Here is a 20914-nt window from a genome sequence, read left to right as displayed (position 1 = left end):
TTCCATATATATATCAATGGTATGCTATGGTGGCCAAAACAACAACAATCAAGAGTTTAGTTAGCATTAGAAAAGCACTGGTGGAAGAAAAAAAGGGAAGTGATACTCCTATTATACTATCCTTCAGTTAGATGACATCTGGAAAATTGTGTTCAGTTCTAGAAATCTCACTTTAGGAAGGGAAATTAATAGAGCTACTTCTAAATAAATAACCAATGAGTTAAATTAAAAATAAAAGATCAAAAGCCATTATATATAATTAAAACAGTTGTAACCATGGAAAAATAGTAAAGCAAAGACTACTGACATTTCTTAGGAAGTTTTGCTGTTCAGTCTAACTTGTGACTCTTTGGGGGTGGGGGGTGGCAAAGATATTAGAGATATTAGAATGGTTTGCCATTCCCTTCTCCAGCTCATTTTATAGATTGAGAAAATAGAGGCAAACAAGTATAAGTAGCTCAAAGTCACAGAGAAAGTTTGTGAGGCTGAATTTGAATTCAATTCTTCCTGATTCCCAGGCTGGTATTCTATCTACTGTACCACTTCCTGATTCCCAGGCTGGTATTCTATCTACTGTACCACCTCAATGAACCCAGAAAGCTTAACTTCTGCAAAGCCACTATAAGAGCCCCTAAAAGCCTAGAAACTGCCTCCACCACTAAATAGTTAACCTCTGCCAAATGGAAAAATATGGAAGCTAAAGATAACGTTGTAGATCCCAAGGTAATCTGTAAAACATTGTGGACACATACAAGTAGTATCCTCTTGTAAAACATTAAATTCGTCACCCAAATCATCAGCAAAAACATATAACACATCATTTCCGCAAGCAGAATAATACAAAATATAGGAAGTGAATTCCTTTCTGATGGACATCACCAATTTTTGTTGTGAACTTAAGAATTTGTTGTTCATTCAGTAAGGAATTCACCACACTGGACTGATGTTTAGCACACAAGTTTATATATAATATTAATATTGTATATAATAGTAATGGTATTATTGTTATTGTTATTATGGGCTTATCTACAGGGATATTATGAGACACTTCACCAAAATCCTGCTTAAGTCAATAAATACTATATTTATAGTGTTCTATTCATCTACCCATAACTTTATGCTAAAAATGAAACAAAGTTAGTTTGACCTGTATTGTTCTCTGAGCCTACCTCAACTCCTGCTTTCATTTCTAACAGCTGTTCAATGATTTTGCCAGCAGTACTTATCTATAATTTGTCAATCTTATTTGTCCATAAGCTGTAGAATTAAACATTTTGAAATCTAGGACATGGTCCTTCTCTATGAAAATGAACTTACAATATTTTCCAAAGAAAAGATTCACTGGCAATGGAGAAAAAGTATCAAAGTGATTTCAGGAGTATATTTGTTAAGTCCCTATAATTTGTTGAGGAAGTATGAAGCACCAAAAATACAAAGGCAAAAATGAAACAGTTCCCACACTTAAGAATCTTACATTTTGATGAAATAGGATATATACTAGACACAAAATATAGGGCAAGATAATTTGAAGAGAATGAATATTACCAACAATTAAGGGGATCAGCAAGAGTTTTCAGAGGAATTAGCACTTCTTGAAAGAAGAGAAAGAATGAAGAAGTTGTGAGGAAGAAAGAATGAATTCCAGAAATAGAAGACAATTTTGCAAAAGAATAGAAATGGGGGGTGCAGCTAGATGTGTAATAGAGCACTAGACCTGAAGTCAAGAGGATCTGAGTTCAGAGTTGACCTTAGACATTTAATAATTCCTAGTCATATGATCCTGGGTAAGTCACTTAACCCCAGTTGCCTCAGTCAAAAAAAAAAAAAAAGGATAGCAACAGGAAATGGAGTGCTGAATCTGGGAAATATTTAATTAACCAATTTTGCTGGGACATAAAGCAAATGATACCAGTAAAATGAAGTAAATCTGGCATGTCATCTGGAGCTAGACTGTGTAGAGCTTTAAGTGATAACGGGTTGTTGATTTCTTTTACTGTGGACCTTTAAGCAAAAGCTGGGTGACTACATGCTGTGTACATTATAGAAAGGACCATTTTAAGGTAGTGGTGGTGTTCAGTTGTGTCCAAATCTTTGGGGTTTTCTTGGCAAAGATATAAGAATGATTTGCCAATTCCTTCTCCTCTCGTTTACAACTAAGGCAAACGGGATTAAGAGACTTGTCCAGGAGCACAAAGCTACTAAGTGTCTGAGGCCAGATTTGAACTTTGAAGATGTCTTCTTGATTCTAAGCCCTGTGCTCTATTCACTGCCCTACTAAGTTGTGTTCTGTTCAGGTTTAGGTTGGACTAGATAGGTTCTGACTCATTTTTCAACTCTGAGATTCTACCATTTGGTCAAGATAAGTCTAAAGACAGTAGAGAGACAATAAGGAAAAAAATGCAGATTTTTAGGCAGAAGATTGACATGATTCCTTAAGAAGCTTATTTTTACAGCAATGAGGAGGATGAATTGAAAATGGAAAAAAGACTTAAACGAGAGAGACTAACTAGGATGTTACTAAAATAGTACAGGTAAAAAAAGATGAGGTCCTTTGCTAAGGTAATGTCTGTTAAGTGAAGAGTTGGAGGCAAAAGCAAGAGATTTTAAGGAGGATAAGAGGTGGATATGAAAATGGGATATATTTAAGAGATATTGTGGAGGTTGATTCATTAAGGGTTGGCAATTAACTAGATATGTTCTGTGGGACAGGGAAAAGTCAGGATTGTCATCCTCAGTGACATGGGAGGATGTTGGTGTCTTCAACAGAAATAAGGAAGTTTGAAGAAAATGAGTCAAAGTAAGTATATGTTTTGTCCTCTTAAGATCCGTTCTGTAAGAGCCCTGAAATTATTTATTGCCCTCAGATGAAATCTTGAGCTGCCTTAAAAGTAGGACAGCTATCCCTTCCATACTGCAAGGACTGGGTGGGAGTAATACCCCTGTGATCTGGAAAATATGCACAAAATTTTTGGCTGTCCCCAAGTCTAAATTTTTTCCTTTTCTCTTTATGCATTATGATAAAATTTGAGTTAAGTATTTGGTCAGAGGCTCTGTGTCATCTGTTGGCCTTCATGCGTTGTCTGCGGCTTCCACAAAACTCCCCCAAACTTCCCATTTGGTTTCTTATTTTGACTCATAATACATTGAAACCATGATGAGAAAAGTCATAACTTGAAAGGTTAACAACATATCTGCACTAGTTCATATTAGTACCCTGAGAAAGAGGCAAAAAGCAAAGAAAGAGACTTGTGCTTTACCAAGCCAAAACCTAAGTGGGTTCACACTAGATAATTAGATAATATTTAGAGTAATAAGGGTCCTTCGAGGGCTAGTCTAACCTCTCATTTTACAGATGAATCCCCTAAAGTTTAAGCACTGTCAGAGATTGTCAAATTTCCTTCCCACTGTCACTTGAGACACTAGGCATTGGCCTGGTTAAATGAAGCAAAAAAATAACTTGACATTGCAGGCCAAAGTGGAATGGTGCACAGATTATTAGTAAGGTCCTCTGTCTACTACATGTCAGGCTGCTTTTCACTAGGGTGATAAGTCTGACAACTTTAATCTGCCTATCTATCATGTATATTATCAATGTGTCAAACTAGGATGTAAGTGTGGCTGAAACAAGTTCTTCGTTCCATTCATTTCCCTTTCAGACTTCTGATTAAATCAAATTGGAACCCTATGTGTGTTGACAGCAGGTTCTGAAGCAGAAACTCCTTGAAGACTGATACTGTGACACGAGTTACAGCCTTGAGGCACCAGTTCTTCCCTAAACTGCAAAAAATTCAATACAATTGTAAAGAACATTTGTCTACAACTAACAGATTCCTGCCAATGTTGACCCAAGTCTACATTTTAGGAAGAAGACTAAAGCCTGCCTCAGAAGACTACTATTTTAAGAGGTCTATTTTAACTCTACTCATATTGTATAAGTTCAAAATAACAGTTGAAAAATCAATCATGGGACTAGAAGAGCTCCTTAATAATTGGGAGTGCAAGCCATTTCTTTGTGCTTAGTAGCAAAGTTGACTACAAAGTCCAGTCTAATAGTTATTTATATTTTAATTGAATTGTTAAAGAAAGTAAAGTCTATCTTTACTAATTTCTTGCCCTGATTCCATCACATAATTAAACCACCTAATTTCAAAATTAGTGACAATTTCTCTAACTTCTCATTATTGACAGTGCTGAGTACGTTTAATGCAGAGGGAAGACTATACCACATTTCTATTCCATCCCACACTGCTTTGTACTAAACAGAGAATAAAGTTCATACCTTTCCAAAAAGGAATGTTCTTTTAGTGGTTCTCTGTATTAAAGAAAAAAAAATATTGGATCAATAACACCACAAATGTCTGATACAATTTAGCCCCCCAAAATATCTCAAATGTTAAAAAATATTCTTCATTGTGTTTTATAAAATCAGATAAGACAACTGAGTGGTTTTTTTAATCCTTTATTTTAAACTAAATATTCAACTCAGTAATAAGACATTTAAAAAAGATTTATTCCTATGGTATTGTTCCTATCCCTGTCAGCCATGGTTTTATTTAGTTGTATGTGCTAATTTTTCATCTTAAGATGTGAAGAGAATATTTAATTAACACTCAAAATGACTTATGTAAAAGAAAATATTAAGAGTTAGAGAGCTCTTGTGGCTTTAACTAACAAAAGGCCAATATTTCTTGAAAAGCCAATATTTCCCAATTACCAGTGAGAGCTAATCTCCATTGACAGAAGAAATAGCTTTCTAGAATATAATGGAAAACCCAGTTAAAACATTTGCATTTCCCACATCCCCATTCAAATTAGGTTCCCAATTTACTTGAACTATGTGACTTGGGAACTACATATTAAGCAGAAACAAAACTTAAGCAGAAACAAAGTTCCAGTTCTAAAAAAGAGAATCTTCTGAACCAATAAGATAATCATCCTCTAGACTCACCTTTGTGCATTTCAGGAGGAAAAAAAAAAAGCAAAACCAAAGCACTAATTTGAAATATCATAATTTTAACCTTGTGTTACTTTCCCTTATTCCCCAACAACTTGACCCAGCAAAAATAAAAACCACACAAGCCAGAATTCCACAGGCAGGCTCGTATGTTGAATCACTGCATGATTCAATTTTGACCCTGCAATAAGAACACTAATTTTAAATGCTGGTAATTAAGCTCTCATACAAGGGAGGCAATCACCATGAGACTCTGGGAACTAATCAATATTCTTCACAGAAATACAAAGATGGAGAATTTGGAATAGTCTAATTCCATTTTCACCAGAACCTTATCTGTACTAAGTCAACACATGTGTGATAGTAACCTTTATACTCTCAGAAGCAATCAAAACAAATATAACAATGACCCCCAAAAAGAGAACGGTAATGGGACAGAGTTGAAATTCCTCTGTCAGATTCAGCAGCAACTGCTCTGTGTCAGGACTCTATCTCAAATGTTCCTAACTAGAACTACTGAAACGAGGGAAAGGGAGTAAGGAGTTCTGTTGTTAGCCTTCCAGATCAAACTGGATGCCCCTTTTAAATAAAGCAAAACTACAGAAACTCATTAACTCATCATCAAAAACTTTTAGGAAAAGGCCCAGATGGATGATTCTGTAGACAACAATGCAGAAAGTTGAACAAGCCATGTTAGTTCTCAAAGCCCAAGCTTCCTCATATTCAGAAGAAGGAAGCTAGACTAGTTATCTCTCTAGTTCTAAAGATTTATGATTCTTTGATTATAAGTGAGACTCTAGAAAGACAGAATAGAATTAAATATTAAACATTAACAACATTCAGAGAAGTTAAAAGGAAGTGATCTAATGTCATCAGTTTGACTTATCTGCTTCCAGTTTGTTTTTTGATACCAACACCATCAAAGTGAAAGAGAAAGAAATGGAAGTTTAGAAGATCCTGGATGATTAGATAATAAAAAATCTACATTTATAAAAAGCACTAAATTTGATCATCACAACAATTCTAGGAAATACTCATTTTATCCTTCACTTCAAAGATGAGGAAACTGAACACAGAAAGGCTTAAATATGTGTATAACACAACTAGTAAATGTCCAAATAAGATTTCTCACTCAAAGTTCAGAGTTCTAGCCTTTATGCCATGTTCTTTTTCTGTATAGAAGTTATTGCATCAGGGTTGTGGTCTTTTCTACCTTTATCAAGCCCTTCCTTTGATTTCAACTGACCTTGTGTGGCAAGTAGCCTATAAGGTCATTTTATTCTATTCATAGTCCTATCACTCAAAAAATAACTTCTTTCATTAGAGTCTCCTATACTTAGTTAACTATCTCAATCCCTATAGATTCAAAGGACGATGATATACCATAATAACTTACTCTGATGAACATAATCCAAGAGAATAGCAACACAGCAAAAGAACAATTTGGCTCCCATTATATGTTCATGTCAGAACTTCTCTGCTTCCACTTATGTCTTCCATTTGTCTCCAGAGAAGCCTTCTCTGCTTCCATTTATGTCTCCATTTCTCCCCACCAATTATAAATATAAGCACAGCCTTCACAGAACTCTACAAACTACCTGGTGGGAAGGATCTTTTATCAGATTAGCACAAGTCCATTTCTTGACATATGTTAGAGGTTTGAGCCTCCAACAAACAGTGGAAAAGCTGTTGTTTCGGGTCATGTGCACAGATTAAGGGAAATACCTGAAGCACAAGGGTTGATCTGGATTCCCATTATACCCCAATTATGACATCCACTTAAGCACATTCTGCTTACTCTAGCCTTTAGCTCCACTATGATCAAAGTAATTTTTATCTTCAACTATCATGAAGAACTCTAGTGCTTCAACTTTACTAGCCCTATGCTGAAGACACACAACAAATAATTAAGGAAACTTTCCATTTGGTAGTTAGCGAATTAAAAGTGTTTGTTATTTCCTAGAAAGAAGAGGTGGCTCTGACAACGAAATAATTTACATGCATTTTGCCACATTATATTCTTCAAAAATGGATTCTTCAAGGGCAGCTAGGTGGTGCAGTGGATAGAGCACCAGCCCTGAATTCAAGAGGACGTGAAATCAGATTTGAATTCAGACACTTAATACTTCCTAACTGTGTAACTTTGGGCATAACGCTTAATCCCAGTTGCCTCAGCCCCTTCCCCCAAAAAAATGGATTCTTCAAAAAATGAATTTAGCATTTTAGACCCTATATAAGTGTTTGTGGAAATACTAGACAAGTATTTTGAAAATGTCTGTGAACAGAACTTAGGGACAAGATCCGCAATATTTTGATCAAAATGGTGATGGTAAGGATGACATGAATGAAACTGTTACTCAAATTGATGTAGAAAATAAGCTTGAGAAACCCAAGGCTAAGTTAACAGGAGCTCTAATCCATACAGTATCGGTACTAAAAAATATTAATCTTCCAAGATTCCAAGAAATATTAGCACTGGTGACATCGATATAAAAGTACCAAACCTACACCCTCATTAAGAAAAAGGCTAATCCAGGAGGGAAAAAAGTCATTTAGATTTCCAGACAATTGTTTACCAAAATTTTAAAAAATAACAAAAAAAAATTCTCTTCTAACCTTTTGCTGTTAGACTAATTTAAGAAAAGGTATTTTATAAAATTGTATATAAAATAAATATAGTAAGGTGAATATTATTTATCTAGTTCAGTGTTGTTGTTGTTTTAGGAAAATGGATAACTCCTACACAATTTTTTCTCCTAAAGCACACTCCGAGGTAACAAAGTGGGCCATCTTCACTGCTACAGTATTTAGAAAATATATTTAAAGTTTTCTTTTGTTATGTATGACCCCAAAATACTGGGTATTTTGTAAATTTTATGGAATTTGATGAGTGTAGTATTTTTTAACTCCTTCCATTTGTCATAATTAAGAACTATGCATGCGTGCTGCATGTGTTTTGTTTTGTTTTTAAGAAAAATAGACTCCAAATTAACTAGATTTCTGAAAAAGAAGAAAAGAAACTGTGCAAGTATATAATGCAGTAGTCTAGTATATTCAGAAAAATTAGTTTTGGGGTGGACTGTTGTTATTTTCTGTTTTTGAGATACTGAATCATCATCACCACAGAGCAAAAGAAATGAATAGCATCACCATGTCAACAGAAAGACCACAGTAAGTCTTTCATTCCTTTCACTCATCCCCTTATTTGACCCAAATTAGGCTATGTGCCCCATTATACTGCTTTCCTCAACCTTCCCTGGGTGGCACCAACAGGAAGGCTCACCAAAGGAGGCAGCCTGAAAATATCCATAGAATAGGAGCAGAAGGGGTCAGAGAACTTTGATGACAGGTTCCATGGTGAAACAGGATCTTCCTTCATTAATCCTTATCTAGTCTTTGAGGCTAAATTTCTAAGAGGGAAAAGGAGAAAAAAACTATTTTTCCCTGTGAATAAAAAAAAAGTTCTCTGCTTGGACAGTAAGAAATAACATTTTTGCTGCATTCTAAGTGAAAATTTACAATTCAATCTATCATAACTTTTTAAAGTTACAAATTAAATTATGTTTTAGAAATTTATTATAAAGATCAAAATCTATCCAAGAATACTGATAATAAAAAATATTAATTCATTTCAATTAAAAGATATTTATTTAATGTTAACTACATGAAAGGCACTGAGCTCAATGCAAGGGATACATAGAAAAATGCAAAAAACTCACAAGGAGTTTAATGGGAGGATGTATCATACACATAGACAAAGAAATGCAAAAAAATTTCAGGAGGAAGGAAACGTTTAGATTTAGGGATAGAGGCAAAAGCTCTCCTTGGGGTAGGAAGAATGGTACCAGGAATAAGTCCTGAAGAGAGGCAGGAATCTTATGAAACAGGTTTGGAAGGAGACCATTCCAAGCATAGGAGATAATCAACATGAAAGGATGAAAATGGGAAAATGGAGCTGACCATTTGTCAAACAAAAACCATTTATTCCCTAGAAATGAGAGCAAAAATGAGAGAATAAGCAATAATGTTAATGAGTTTTGAGCTATGGAGTAGAGAGCTAAGTCATATTGCTTCTACTCTCAAATCATTCTGTGGTGATGGTTGTTGTTCTATTGTGTCCAGCTTTTTATGACCCCCTGGACCATAGCATACCAATACTGTTGGGGAGATTTTCTTGGCAAAGATGCTGGAATACTTTGCCATTTCTGAACTCCTATGGATAAGTGAAACAAAGGTAAAGCATTTTGCCTAATTAAGTGTCCTCACCCTCATTCCAATCCCAGGGCTCTCTATCCACTGAGGTTAGAGCTCCTCTAACTTCCCAATTAGCTGCTTCCCCAATTCATTCCACACAATTCTTTAAAAAAATATTTTCCCTTGAGCATACATCTACTCAAAAAATAACCAATGGCTCTTCATTTCCTATTATTCTGCCACCATCTGATATGACCATAAGCCAGTGTGATTTCTTATTCATTCCATTCACATACTCAGTACTCCAGGCAAACTGGACTATTCAAAGTTTTCTGAGCATGTTTTTTGACTTTCCACTTTTGTGTCTTTGTTTACACTCTTCTTAAGGCTTGAACATTCTTCTTTCTCTTCTACCTATCCTTTAAACTTTAAAGTCTAATTTCAATGCTATTTCCTATAAGAACTTTCCTGATTCCTGTCCCAACCAGGCAATAACATTTTTCACTGTTTGGGCCAAACATTTCTAACACTTCTGAAGTTCTTTATTCTTTTGTTTTCATTTAATAGCATTTTATTCTTTCCAATTACATGTAAAAATAGTTTTCAGCATTTACTTTTGTAAGATTTTGAATTCCAATTTTTTTTCTCTTTTCCATCCTTCCCTCTACTCCCCAAGACATGAAACAATCTGATACAGATGTACAGTCACTTTAAACATATTTTCATATTAGTCATGTTGTGAAAGAAAAATCAAAACAAAAAGGAAAAACAACAAGAAAGAAAAAACAAAAAGGTGAAAATAGTTTGCTTCAATCTGCATTCAGTAGTTCTTTCTCTGGATGAGATGGCATTTTTCCATCTCAAGTTTATTGGAATTGTCTTGGATAAGTGTCATAGTTGGTCACTCCAATTTTCCTTTAATCCAATCCAATAAATATTTCTTAAGCACCTACTATGTGCCAGACACTGAACTAAGCACTAGGAGTATAATTAATAAAAAGAAAACAGTTACTGTAAAGGGGCTTACAATCTAATACAAGGCAGGAAATTAGGGATTCAACTGTCGTGTTTTTTCAACTGTATGAGACTTCTCACTAAATCTATATAAAATATATGAATTGTTTAATGTTGCTGAGAGAGAAAAGCATATAAAGGACACAAATAAACGTGAAATATGGCAGTTTTTTTGTTCTCCCTACCTTTCTCTCTATTACCTGCATCCTTATCCCATACTTCCCCACTCTAATCTGGATCTGAAAAAAAAAAAAAACAATCAACAAATGATGCTGAAGAATCTTGGTCCTACCTATCATTTTGAATTCTGTGAGGAAGAATCTGAAGATCAAAGCACTAAATTTGCATTATTTACATGCTAATGATGTGAAACAGATGGAAAGCAAAGATTGTGGTGGGGAGATCATGGAGTGAAAAATATGAAATAATTAAAAATTAGGATTAAAGGAGAACAGAAATTTATCTTCTCACATCACAGAGGATAAAAATCAAGACAGTGATTTTCACAGAAACTTGCTGAAGCTTAGTGTATAAATATGGGAAGGTAATCCAGTGACTAAATGATTTCACTTAAAAGTTTTTGGAAGTTCCCTTTGATGTCAATTAATCTTTCCTGTGATTCATGAAAGGCCTGTAAAGGAAATGGCAAATATAGAGGGGGAAAAAAATTTTATGAGCTTCTACAAATGCAGCAACTTGAGACAACCTCACAAATGTAGATCTTTAAGTTTTTACATTTTCTTATACTTATTTTTATTATGTTGAAATATATTAACATTTTAACAACCTAATTCTGTCAACTGTAGAAGTCTGTGGGTAAGATTAGTAAGCAGAGGGTACAGAGGGAGGCACATAAAGAGGCTAATGTCATAGCCATAAAGAACTGTTTAACAGTTAAGAAGAGAGCATTAGGCAGCGGAAGAGAGAATAATTAAATAGCCATTAAGTAACTGGATAAAAATCTGACTAGAATAATCTGTACAAAGTAATTATTAAGCCTAGAAAAAAAAAGAATTACTGCTTTTCAACAAAGTGAAGACACAAAGCAACAATTCTCAGAATGAAGGTAGAAGATATGCCTAATAATGATGTGAAGAACTTATGTTGTATAAAATCTTTCCCACATCTGAATTCTTAGACCTGAAAGAAGAGAAAATTAAACAATTATCCAATAATTGGCAGAAGTCGAGAACCTCTAGAGCTCCCTGCTGCTTCTAAGGATAAGAAGCTATCTCCTCTAAAACAACAAATATACAATTCTTTCTAAACAATTAGGGCTTGCCTGCTGACTTCATAAACAAGTACACATTAAGTACACATAGTTTTATTTATGAAAATGAAGAAAAATGAGTAGAAAATTAAATATCTTGAATTGCACTTTCCATCAAACATTAATTTTGACTCATTGAATAGCTGATCCTCTTTACACCAGTACACTTATTTCCATCTAATAATTGAAGAGAAACCTAGAAGGGAGATGTGGACAATACATAATGGCAGAAAATAACTCTCAGAGCAACACTCTTCTTCTAATCACTCATAATCTTAACTTTAATCATAAACAACCTACTCATGCTATAATTTTAAATCACCTTTGATTCTTCCCTTTTTCTCTATAACCAAAAAGTTATCAAGTTTTGTTCTTTTGATCTCCACATTTCTAGTCTCTATCTCTTCTTTCTACTCTGATCTACCATTCTTCAGGACCTCTTCCCTTTATTACTTCAACTGTCTCTCACCTTTCCCCATTCATGGAGCTCCATTACACAATCCATCCTTTCCACTGCTGACCAAATAAGTCTTTCTAAAGCATAGGTTTGACCATAGCAGTCCAGATCAAAAATTTAGCTATTCCCTGTTGTCTCTAAGGATCACAACTACATATCTCCCATAATATAACTCTAGGTGATCATTTCAATTTTCTTTCACACTCTACATTCCAGCCAAAATAAACAGTTACCAAAATAAATAGCTAGGTTATCTCTGAGATATTCCTGAGATATTCCTCATCATCTCTGTCAATCAACATCCTTTTTCCCCCGCAAAAACCTTGGCACAGGGAACATTTCTTTGGTTTAAACCTCCCTACCCCCAACTGAAAGTGTCTTCTCCTTTCTCAAAATTCTTCTAAAAAAATGTCTGAATCTTTCATTTACTTTTGTTAAACTTCCTTTTGCAATATTCAATTGTAATGATATATATTCCAACCTTAATTCAGTTGGATATAAGGCCCTGAAGGGAAGGAATTTGTTTCATGTTTTACCTTTGCATCCTCCATTAGTAAATATTTAATGAATGTTTCTTGAATGAAAGTATGCAAGAATAATTTATAGTTATCTTCAGAATATGTGTCTGTGCTTAAATTGTAATCTATTTGAAGGGAAAATGAGATCACAATATGAGGTATTGTGGTAGAATGCAACTAAGACAGAGTAGCATAATGGAAATAGCACTGAAATTGGAATCAAGCACTTTGTTCAAATCCCATTTCTGTTTCTTACAATCTGTGTGATCTTGGGCGAATCACTTTGCTTTTGGGGATCTGTTTCCTCTTCTGCAAAATTAGGTCTTGGACTAAATAATCTGTAAAGTCTTTCTAACTCTGAATTTTACAATCCTGTAATTTATCTCAAGAAGAATTATGGAATTATCAAGTGTCTTGTTCTATCCAGTGGTAGAGTACATAGCAAAAAATCTTGGGTTGATGTCTAGATGGAACAGGAAGTACCATCTGGTCTGATGATAGCTAGGTATAATGATTTGAGTGAGTTACCAACTATACTTAAGGAAAATGTATTACCTTATCATCAAATCATTCTCTCAAGACAGCAACAGATGCACAAGTGATTTATTCATATCACATAGATGCTACCGACTGCTTCAGGTTTGAAATTTTTCTCTTCTATAAACCAGTCCAATCTCTTCTGCAATTTTTGGGTATACATTAATAATGGTTACGTAGAATCAGGAGAACATCATACACAGTAACAGCAACATTGTATGATGATCAACCACAATTAATTTAGCTCTTCTCAACAATACAAAGATCCAAGACAGTTCCACAAAGACTCACCAGAGAAAGAACCATGGGGTCTGAATGCAAATCGAAGCATGTTATTTTCTGTGTGTGGGTGTGGGTGTGTGGGTGAGAGAGAGAGAGAGAGAGAGAGAGAGAGAGAGAGTGTGTTAGTTTATATGTTTTGTGGCTTTTTCCTTTTGTTCTGTTTCTTCTTTCACAACATAACAAATGTGGAAATACGGTTGCATGATTGAACATGTATAATCTATATCAGATTGCTTGCCATATTGGGGAAGAAGGGAGAGAAAAAAATCTGGAACTCCAGATCTTATAAAAAATGAATGTTGAAAATTATCTTTACATGTAATTGAAAAAAATAAAATACTATTTACCCAAAAAAGTGATTGTGCAGTAAAAATCATCCATACATAAGAATCACAGAAGCAATGAAATTGTAATCACATAAAAACTAAGAAACAAAAAAGCAGGAAAGTTACAAAGAGAATTATAAAGATATTACTTTGATATTGTGAACTCTGGTTTTTTAATTGCTTAAGTTCAAGATTCAGAGGTCTATAGCTGATATTCATGATAGTTTCTTCCTTGAGAAAAAAAATTTATGCACAATGTCTTAAAGACATTCTTGTTCATATTTGTCATCCCTTCCAATTTGAACACTCAGTGAAACTGTGACTCTATAGAATTAAATAAATTAACCATAGGACAATGATTACTGTTATCACCTCTTTATTGCTTCTATTGTCCCTTCCCATATAAATGGAAACTAGCAAGTTTGGTATTTTTAAAAAATTTCATTGTTTTTAAAATTATCTTTATATAGGACCTACATGTAGAATAAATTGCCACCTCATCATTTGCTAAAAACCCACTGGGGCTTCAGATAAAAACATGGTTAATATATAAAATGAGCACTCATTTTTTTTATTCAATTGCCATTAAAAAAAATAAAAATAGAATTCTATCAGAAGCACTGTTGAAAAAGATGTATTAATATAAGACATGTTATACATGTTAATACCTTTCTCACTAATTCATAACTACCTATTCTTTATATCTGAGAAGACTGTATCTTTCAAATCCAACTTGAATCTCTCTCATACTCATACTCAAATCCCTTTCTGAACTCTAGTGTTTTGAGCTAGATTACCATCTCAAAAAGTTTATCATCAGCTTTCTTGTTATTGTAGGGTTTCTTGGCCTCCATAATAAGTAATGTACTTACCCTGCTTGGGTCTTATTGATGACCTTGGTTTATTTTACCAGAGTCCTTAATTATTTTTCCTTTCCTTCTCTCACTTAGTTGCTAAAGACAGTAAGAAATAATCATATTCTCACACCACAACATGAAGCTCTGTGACTACCAGGATACTTTCACACTCCAGATAACATTCTCACAGCTAGATGTGTAAAATATAATAGTCATCGATATACGATCATTCTTTAGCAACCCCTGCATATACAACACATCAAGAAAAACTATTGAACCCTAACCAACAAACAAGGACATGGATATTTTTCTAGTTATAAACTACCTTCTTTCAAAGTAACTACATCTCTTTACAATGGCAAGTCTAAGCTCTTCCAGGAACATAACTTTTAAAAACACCATTTATGTAAACCTCAAAAATCTTAGCTATAATATAGTTTTACTCATACTTGGTTATTCAATATTTCAAAGCATTACCTCAAATATTTCCAGTCAAACTCTTTTAACATCCCAGTTTCTTTATTTATAAAAATCAATCAATCAACATTAATAAAGTACATATTATGTGTCAGGCACTGTGCTAAGTAGGAATAATGAAGTTAAGAATAACCAATAAATGAATTAGCTGGTAAGAAACACTTATCAAACATAATAGCAACAACTAGCATACTTTAAGGTTTGCAAAACCCTTAACAAATTTTATCTCATTTCATCCTCGCAATAATCCTAGATGATGGGTACTAGTATTTATCTCCACACTATAGATGAGAAAACAGAGACAGATAAAGATTAAGTGGGGTCATATAACTACAAATTATCCAAGGCTGGATTTGAACTCAGATTTTCCTGACTCCAGGGAATTTTATGAAGAATAATAAGAGTAGAGGGGCGGAGCCAAGATGGCGGAGAAGACACACGCGACTTTCTAAGCTCTTCTCTTACCCTCTTTATCAATATTATATCGAGCCTCAAAAATAGTCTTGACTGCTACAATTCGTAAAGATAAGAAGTAGTACAACTCACCGGCCGAAGAAAATCTGCAGTCTCGCCAAAAAAGGTTGGTTCCGGGGCCAGGGGGGAGATCGGCGCAGACTGGGAGAGAAATTAGGTTCCGAGGAGAGTCTCAAACCCAGGGTGAAAGGCACAGATCTCAGCACAAGCGCGCAGCCCCAACCCGCAGTAAGGGGCTTTTCCTTGGGGCAGTTGTGATCCTGCACGGCAGGAGGACGCAGCCCGGGTTAGCCTCCAATCTGCTCAGTGGGGAGCTCGGCTTGGGGCCATAGAGCTTTTCCAGGGCCGATTTGCATCAGGCAGAGACACTGGGCAGAGTTTGTGGCGGTCTGCAGTCAGCTGCTAATACTCACAGTCCCACAAGAGGCTCCGGCCTGGGGCAGTGACACTTTCACCACTTAGTCTCTAGCCGAGGGCAATCGATAATCCACTCAGCCCTACTAAGCAGTTTGATAGCTCGGCCAGTGCTGAATCCACTTCCTGTTGGGGGAAGGGAAAACTCTCACCCAGAGCACTCCCATACCTCGGAGCCAGAAATCGGTTTACATCTTTCCCTGCTCTGCAGAGGAAGCTGGTAACCCCCTTGCCTAGGAGACCTACCCTAAAGGCTTTAAAACATGAATAAAAAGATGAAAAGAACAATCGACAGCTTCTATGCAGAAAAAGAGCAGGTCAGCAAACCTGAAGAGACCTCAAACAGCAAAAATGCATCAGACTGTCCTCCTTTACATAATGCTCTCATAGAAGAGACCATTAAAAGTCTCAAAAGAGAGTTAGAAGATAAATGGGGAAAGGAAAGAGAAGCCTTACAAGAGAGCAACAACTTCCTGAAATACGAATTGGAAAAGTTAAAAAATTCCCAGGAAGTGCAGGGAAACAAAATTGGTGAATTGGAAAAAATAAAAAAATCTCAGGAAAGTAAGAATTGTGAATTGGAAAAAATAAAGAATTCACTAGAAAGTAGGATCTGTGAATTGGAAAAAGAAAATAATTCACTAAAAAAAAATTAGTGAAATGGAAAAAATTCCACAGACCAAAACAATACATTCAAAAACTCAATTGGACATATACAGAAAGAAGTAAAAAAAGCTAATGAAGAAAATAATTCTTTAAAAATTAGAACTGAACAAATTGAAACTAATGATGCATTGAGACAGCAAGAATCAGTCAAGCAAAACCAAAAAATGACAAACTGAAAAAACACGAATTATCTACTTCTAAAATGACAGACTTGGAAAATAGATCTAGGAGAGATAATCTGAGGATTATTGGACTTTCCGAAAACTATGATGAAAAAAAGAGCCTAGATACTATTTTACAAGAAATCATCAAAGAGAACTGCCCAGATGTAATAGAATCAGAAGGTAAAATAGGCATTGAAAGAATTCATCGAACACCTTCTGAAAGAAACCCTAAAATAAAAACCCAAGGAATATTGTGGCAAAATTTCAGAACTATCAGATTAAGGAAAAAATTTTACAAGCAGCCAAAAAAAAACCATTTAAATACCGAGGTGCCACAATAAGGATCACCCAAGATCTGGCTGCCTCTACATTAAAGGAAAGAAGGGCCTGGAATATGATATTCCGAAAGGCACAAGAACTTGAGATGCAGCCAAGAATAAACTACCCAGCTAAGCTGAGCATTTTCTTCCAGGGAAGAAGATGGACGTTTAATGAAACAAATGAATTCCATTTGTTTCTGAAGAAAAACCAGAACTAAACAAAAATTTGATCTCCAAAGAATAGAACTCAAGAGATGCAGAAAAAGGTAAAAAATAACTCTTGAGAATTGTATTTCTGTTGTGGATATACAAAAAAAATACATGTAAAATTTGATAGTACTGATATAACATAAAAAAGGGAAGTAGATATGGAAAAGGGATGATGGCAGAATAAGGTGGGAAGGAGGGATAAAAGAGGGAAACCACATCCCACAAAGAGGCTAAGGAAACTTATCATATCTGAGGGGAATTTAGAGAGGGGGAGGAACATTGTGTGAATCTTACTCTCATCAGAGTTGGCTCAAAGGAAAAATAATTGACATTTGTTTTAGAGAAAATTCTCTCTCGCCTCATTAAAAACGGGGGAGAGGAAAAGGGAAAAGAAAAAGAGTAATAAGGGAAGGAAGGGGGAAAGACTCAAAGGGGGGGAGGGAGGGATTATAAAGAGGATAAGTATCGTGATACAAGAGGGGTACATAAGTTTAAAAGGGGGAAAGAGGGTTGGGGGAGGCAAGAATAAGTAAAGCACAATCTGGGGTTATTAGGATGGCAGGAAATACAGATTTAGTAATTCTAACCGTAAATGTGAATGGGATGAACTCCCCCATAAAGAGGAGGCAGATAGCAGACTGGATCAAAAGTCAGAACCCTACAATATGTTGTTTACAAGAAACACATTTAAAGCAGGGGGATACATATAGAGTAAAGGTAAAAGGCTGGAGCAAAATCTATTATGCTTCAGGTGAAGTCAAAAAAGCAGGGGTAGCCATCCTTATCTCAGATCAAGCAAAAGTAAAAATTGATCTAATTAAAAGAGATAAGGAAGGAAACTACATCCTGCTAAAGGGTAGCATAAACAACGAAGCAATATCAATATTAAACATATATGCACCAAGTGGTATGGCACTCAACTTCCTAAAGGAGAAGTTAAGAGAGTTGCAAGAAGAAATAGACAACAAAACTGTAATAGTAGGAGATCTCAACCTTGCACTCTCAGAATTAGACAAATCAAACCACAAAACAAATAAGAAAGAAATTAAAGAAGTAAATAGAATATTAGAAAAATTAGGTATGTTGGATCTTTGGAGAAAATTGAATGGAGATAGAAGAGAATATACTTTCTCCTCAGCAGTTCATGGAACCTATTCAAAAATTGACCATATATTAGGACATAAAGACCTCAAAATTAAATGCAAGAAAGCAGAAATAGTAAATGCTTTCTTTTCAGATCATGATGCAATAAAAACTACATTCAACAAAAAGTTAGGGGGAAATAGACCAAAAAGTAATTGGAAACTAAACAATCTCATCTTAAAGAATGATTGGGTGAAGCAGCAAATTATAGATACAATTAATAATTTCACTCAAGATAATGACAATGATGAGACATCATACCAAAATTTGTGGGATGCAGCCAAAGCGGTAATAAGAGGGAATTTTATATCCTTAGAGGCTTACTTGAATAAAACAGAGAAAGAAAAGATTAATGAATTGGGCTTGCAACTAAAAAAACTAAAAAAAGACCAAATTAAAAACCCCCAATCAAATACTAAATTGGAAATTCTAAAATTAAAAGGAGAAATTAAAAATATTGAAAGTAAAAAAACTATTGAACTAATTAATAAAACTAAGAGTTGGTTCTATGAAAAAGCCAATAAAATAGATAAGCCTTTGGTAAATCTGATTAGAAAAAGGAGGGAGGAAAATGAAATTAGTAGTCTTAAAAATGAAAAGGGAGAACTTTCCACCAATGAAGAGGAAATTAGAGAAATAATAAGGAGTTATTTTGCTCAACTTTATGCCAATAAATTTGATAACCTAAGTGAAATGGATGACTACCTCCAAAAATACAGACTTCCCAGACTAACAGAGGAAGAAGTAAATTGCTTGAATAGTCCCATTTCAGAAAAAGAAATAGAACAGGCAATTAAACAACTCCCTAAGAAAAAATCCCCAGGACCAGATGGATTTACATGTGAATTTTACCAAACATTTAAAGAACAATTGGCCCCAATGCTATATAAATTATTTGATAAAATAGGGAATGAAGGAGTCCTACCAAATTCCTTCTATGACACAGACATGGTACTGATACCTAAACCAGGTAGGCTGAAAACAGAGAAAGAAAATTATAGACCAATCTCCCTAATGAATATTGATGCTAAAATCTTAAATAAGATATTAGCAAAAAGACTACAGAAAATCATCTCCAAGATAATACACTATGATCAAGTAGGATTTATACCAGGAATGCAGGGCTGGTTCAATATTAGGAAAACTATCAATATAATTGGCCATGTTAATAACCAAATTAACAAAAACCATATGATCATCTCAATAGATGCAGAAAAAGCATTTGATAAAATCCAACATCCATTCCTATTAAAAACACTTGAGAGTATAGGAATAAATGGACTTTTCCTTAAAATAATCAGCAGCATCTATTTAAAACCATCAGTAAGCATCATATGTAATGGAGACAAACTGCAACCATTCCCAATAAGATCTGGAGTGAAACAAGGTTGCCCACTATCACCGTTACTATTTAATATTGTATTAGAAACGCTAGCTATAGCAATAAGAGCTGAGAAAGAGATTAAAGGAATAAGAATAGGCAATGAGGAAGCCAAATTATCACTCTTTGCCGATGACATGATGGTATACTTAGAGAACCCCAGAGATTCTGCTAAAAAGTTATTAGAAATAATCCACAACTTTAGCAAAGTTGCTGGTTATAAAATAAACCCACATAAGTCATCAGCATTCTTATATATCACTAACAAAATCCAACAGTCAGAGTTACAAAGAGAAATTCCATTTAAAGTAACTACTGATAATATAAAATATTTAGGAATCTATCTGCCAAGGGAAAATCAGAAACTTTATGAGCAAAATTACAGACCACTTTTCACACAAATTAAGTCTGATCTAACCAATTGGAAAAATATTAAATGCTCTTGGATAGGGCGAGCAAATATAATAAAGATGACAATATTACCTAAACTAATCTATTTATTTAGCGCTATACCAATCAGACTCCCAAAAAACTATTTTAATGACCTAGAAAAAATAACAACAAAGTTCATATGGAAAAACAAAAGGTCAAGAATTTCAAGGGAATTAATGAAAAAAAAATCAAATGATGGTGGCTTAGCTGTACCAGATCTAAAATTATATTATAGAGCAGCAGTTACCAAAACTATTTGGTATTGGCTAAGGAATAGATTAGTTGATCAGTGGAATAGATTAGGTTCAAGGGATAAAACAGTCAACAAATATAGCAACCTAGTCTTTGACAAACCCAAAGATCCCAGCTTTTGGGATAAGAACTTACTGTTTGATAAAAATTGCTGGGAAAATTGGAAACTAATATGGCAGAAACTAGGCATTGATCCATACTTAACGCCGTACACCAAGATAAGGTCAAAATGGGTTCATGACCTAGGCATAAAGAATGAAATTATTAATAAATTAGAGGAACATAGGATAGTTTACCTCTCAGACCTGTGGAAGGGGAAGGTCTTTATGACCAAAGCAGAACTAGAGATCATTACTGATCACAAAATAGAAAATTTCGATTATACCAAACTGAAAAGTTTTTGTACAAACAAAACTAATGCAGACAAGATTAGAAGGGAAGCAATAAACTGGGAAAATATTTTTACAGTCAAAGGTTCTGATAAAGGCCTCATTTCCAAAATATATAGAGAATTAACTCTAATTTATAAAAAATCAAGCCATTCTCCAATTGAAAAATGGTCAAAGGATATG

The 20914-nt window shown here is 34.6% G+C and overlaps 1 protein-coding gene across 6 annotated transcripts in view; it reads right to left on the bottom strand.

Moving 5' to 3' along the window:
* Positions 1 to 20914, bottom strand: part of LDLRAD4 (low density lipoprotein receptor class A domain containing 4) — a 567965-nt gene that overhangs the window by 384499 nt on the left and 162552 nt on the right. The window contains exon 1 of one of the 6 annotated variants that reach the window (XM_031946679.1): positions 10348 to 10397. The exons of 4 other annotated variants lie outside the window; for them this stretch is intronic. The gene's annotated coding sequence lies outside the window, so the exon portion shown is untranslated. Of the gene's footprint in view, positions 1 to 4279; positions 4378 to 10347; positions 10398 to 20914 lie in introns of those variants that run through there. One more of the 6 variants, XM_031946678.1, reaches the window with a different exon arrangement.

Source organism: Sarcophilus harrisii, chromosome 1, assembly GCF_902635505.1.
Source record: "Sarcophilus harrisii chromosome 1, mSarHar1.11, whole genome shotgun sequence".
Taxonomy (NCBI): domain Eukaryota; kingdom Metazoa; phylum Chordata; class Mammalia; order Dasyuromorphia; family Dasyuridae; genus Sarcophilus; species Sarcophilus harrisii.
This window is presented reverse-complemented; position numbering and strand designations above follow the sequence as displayed.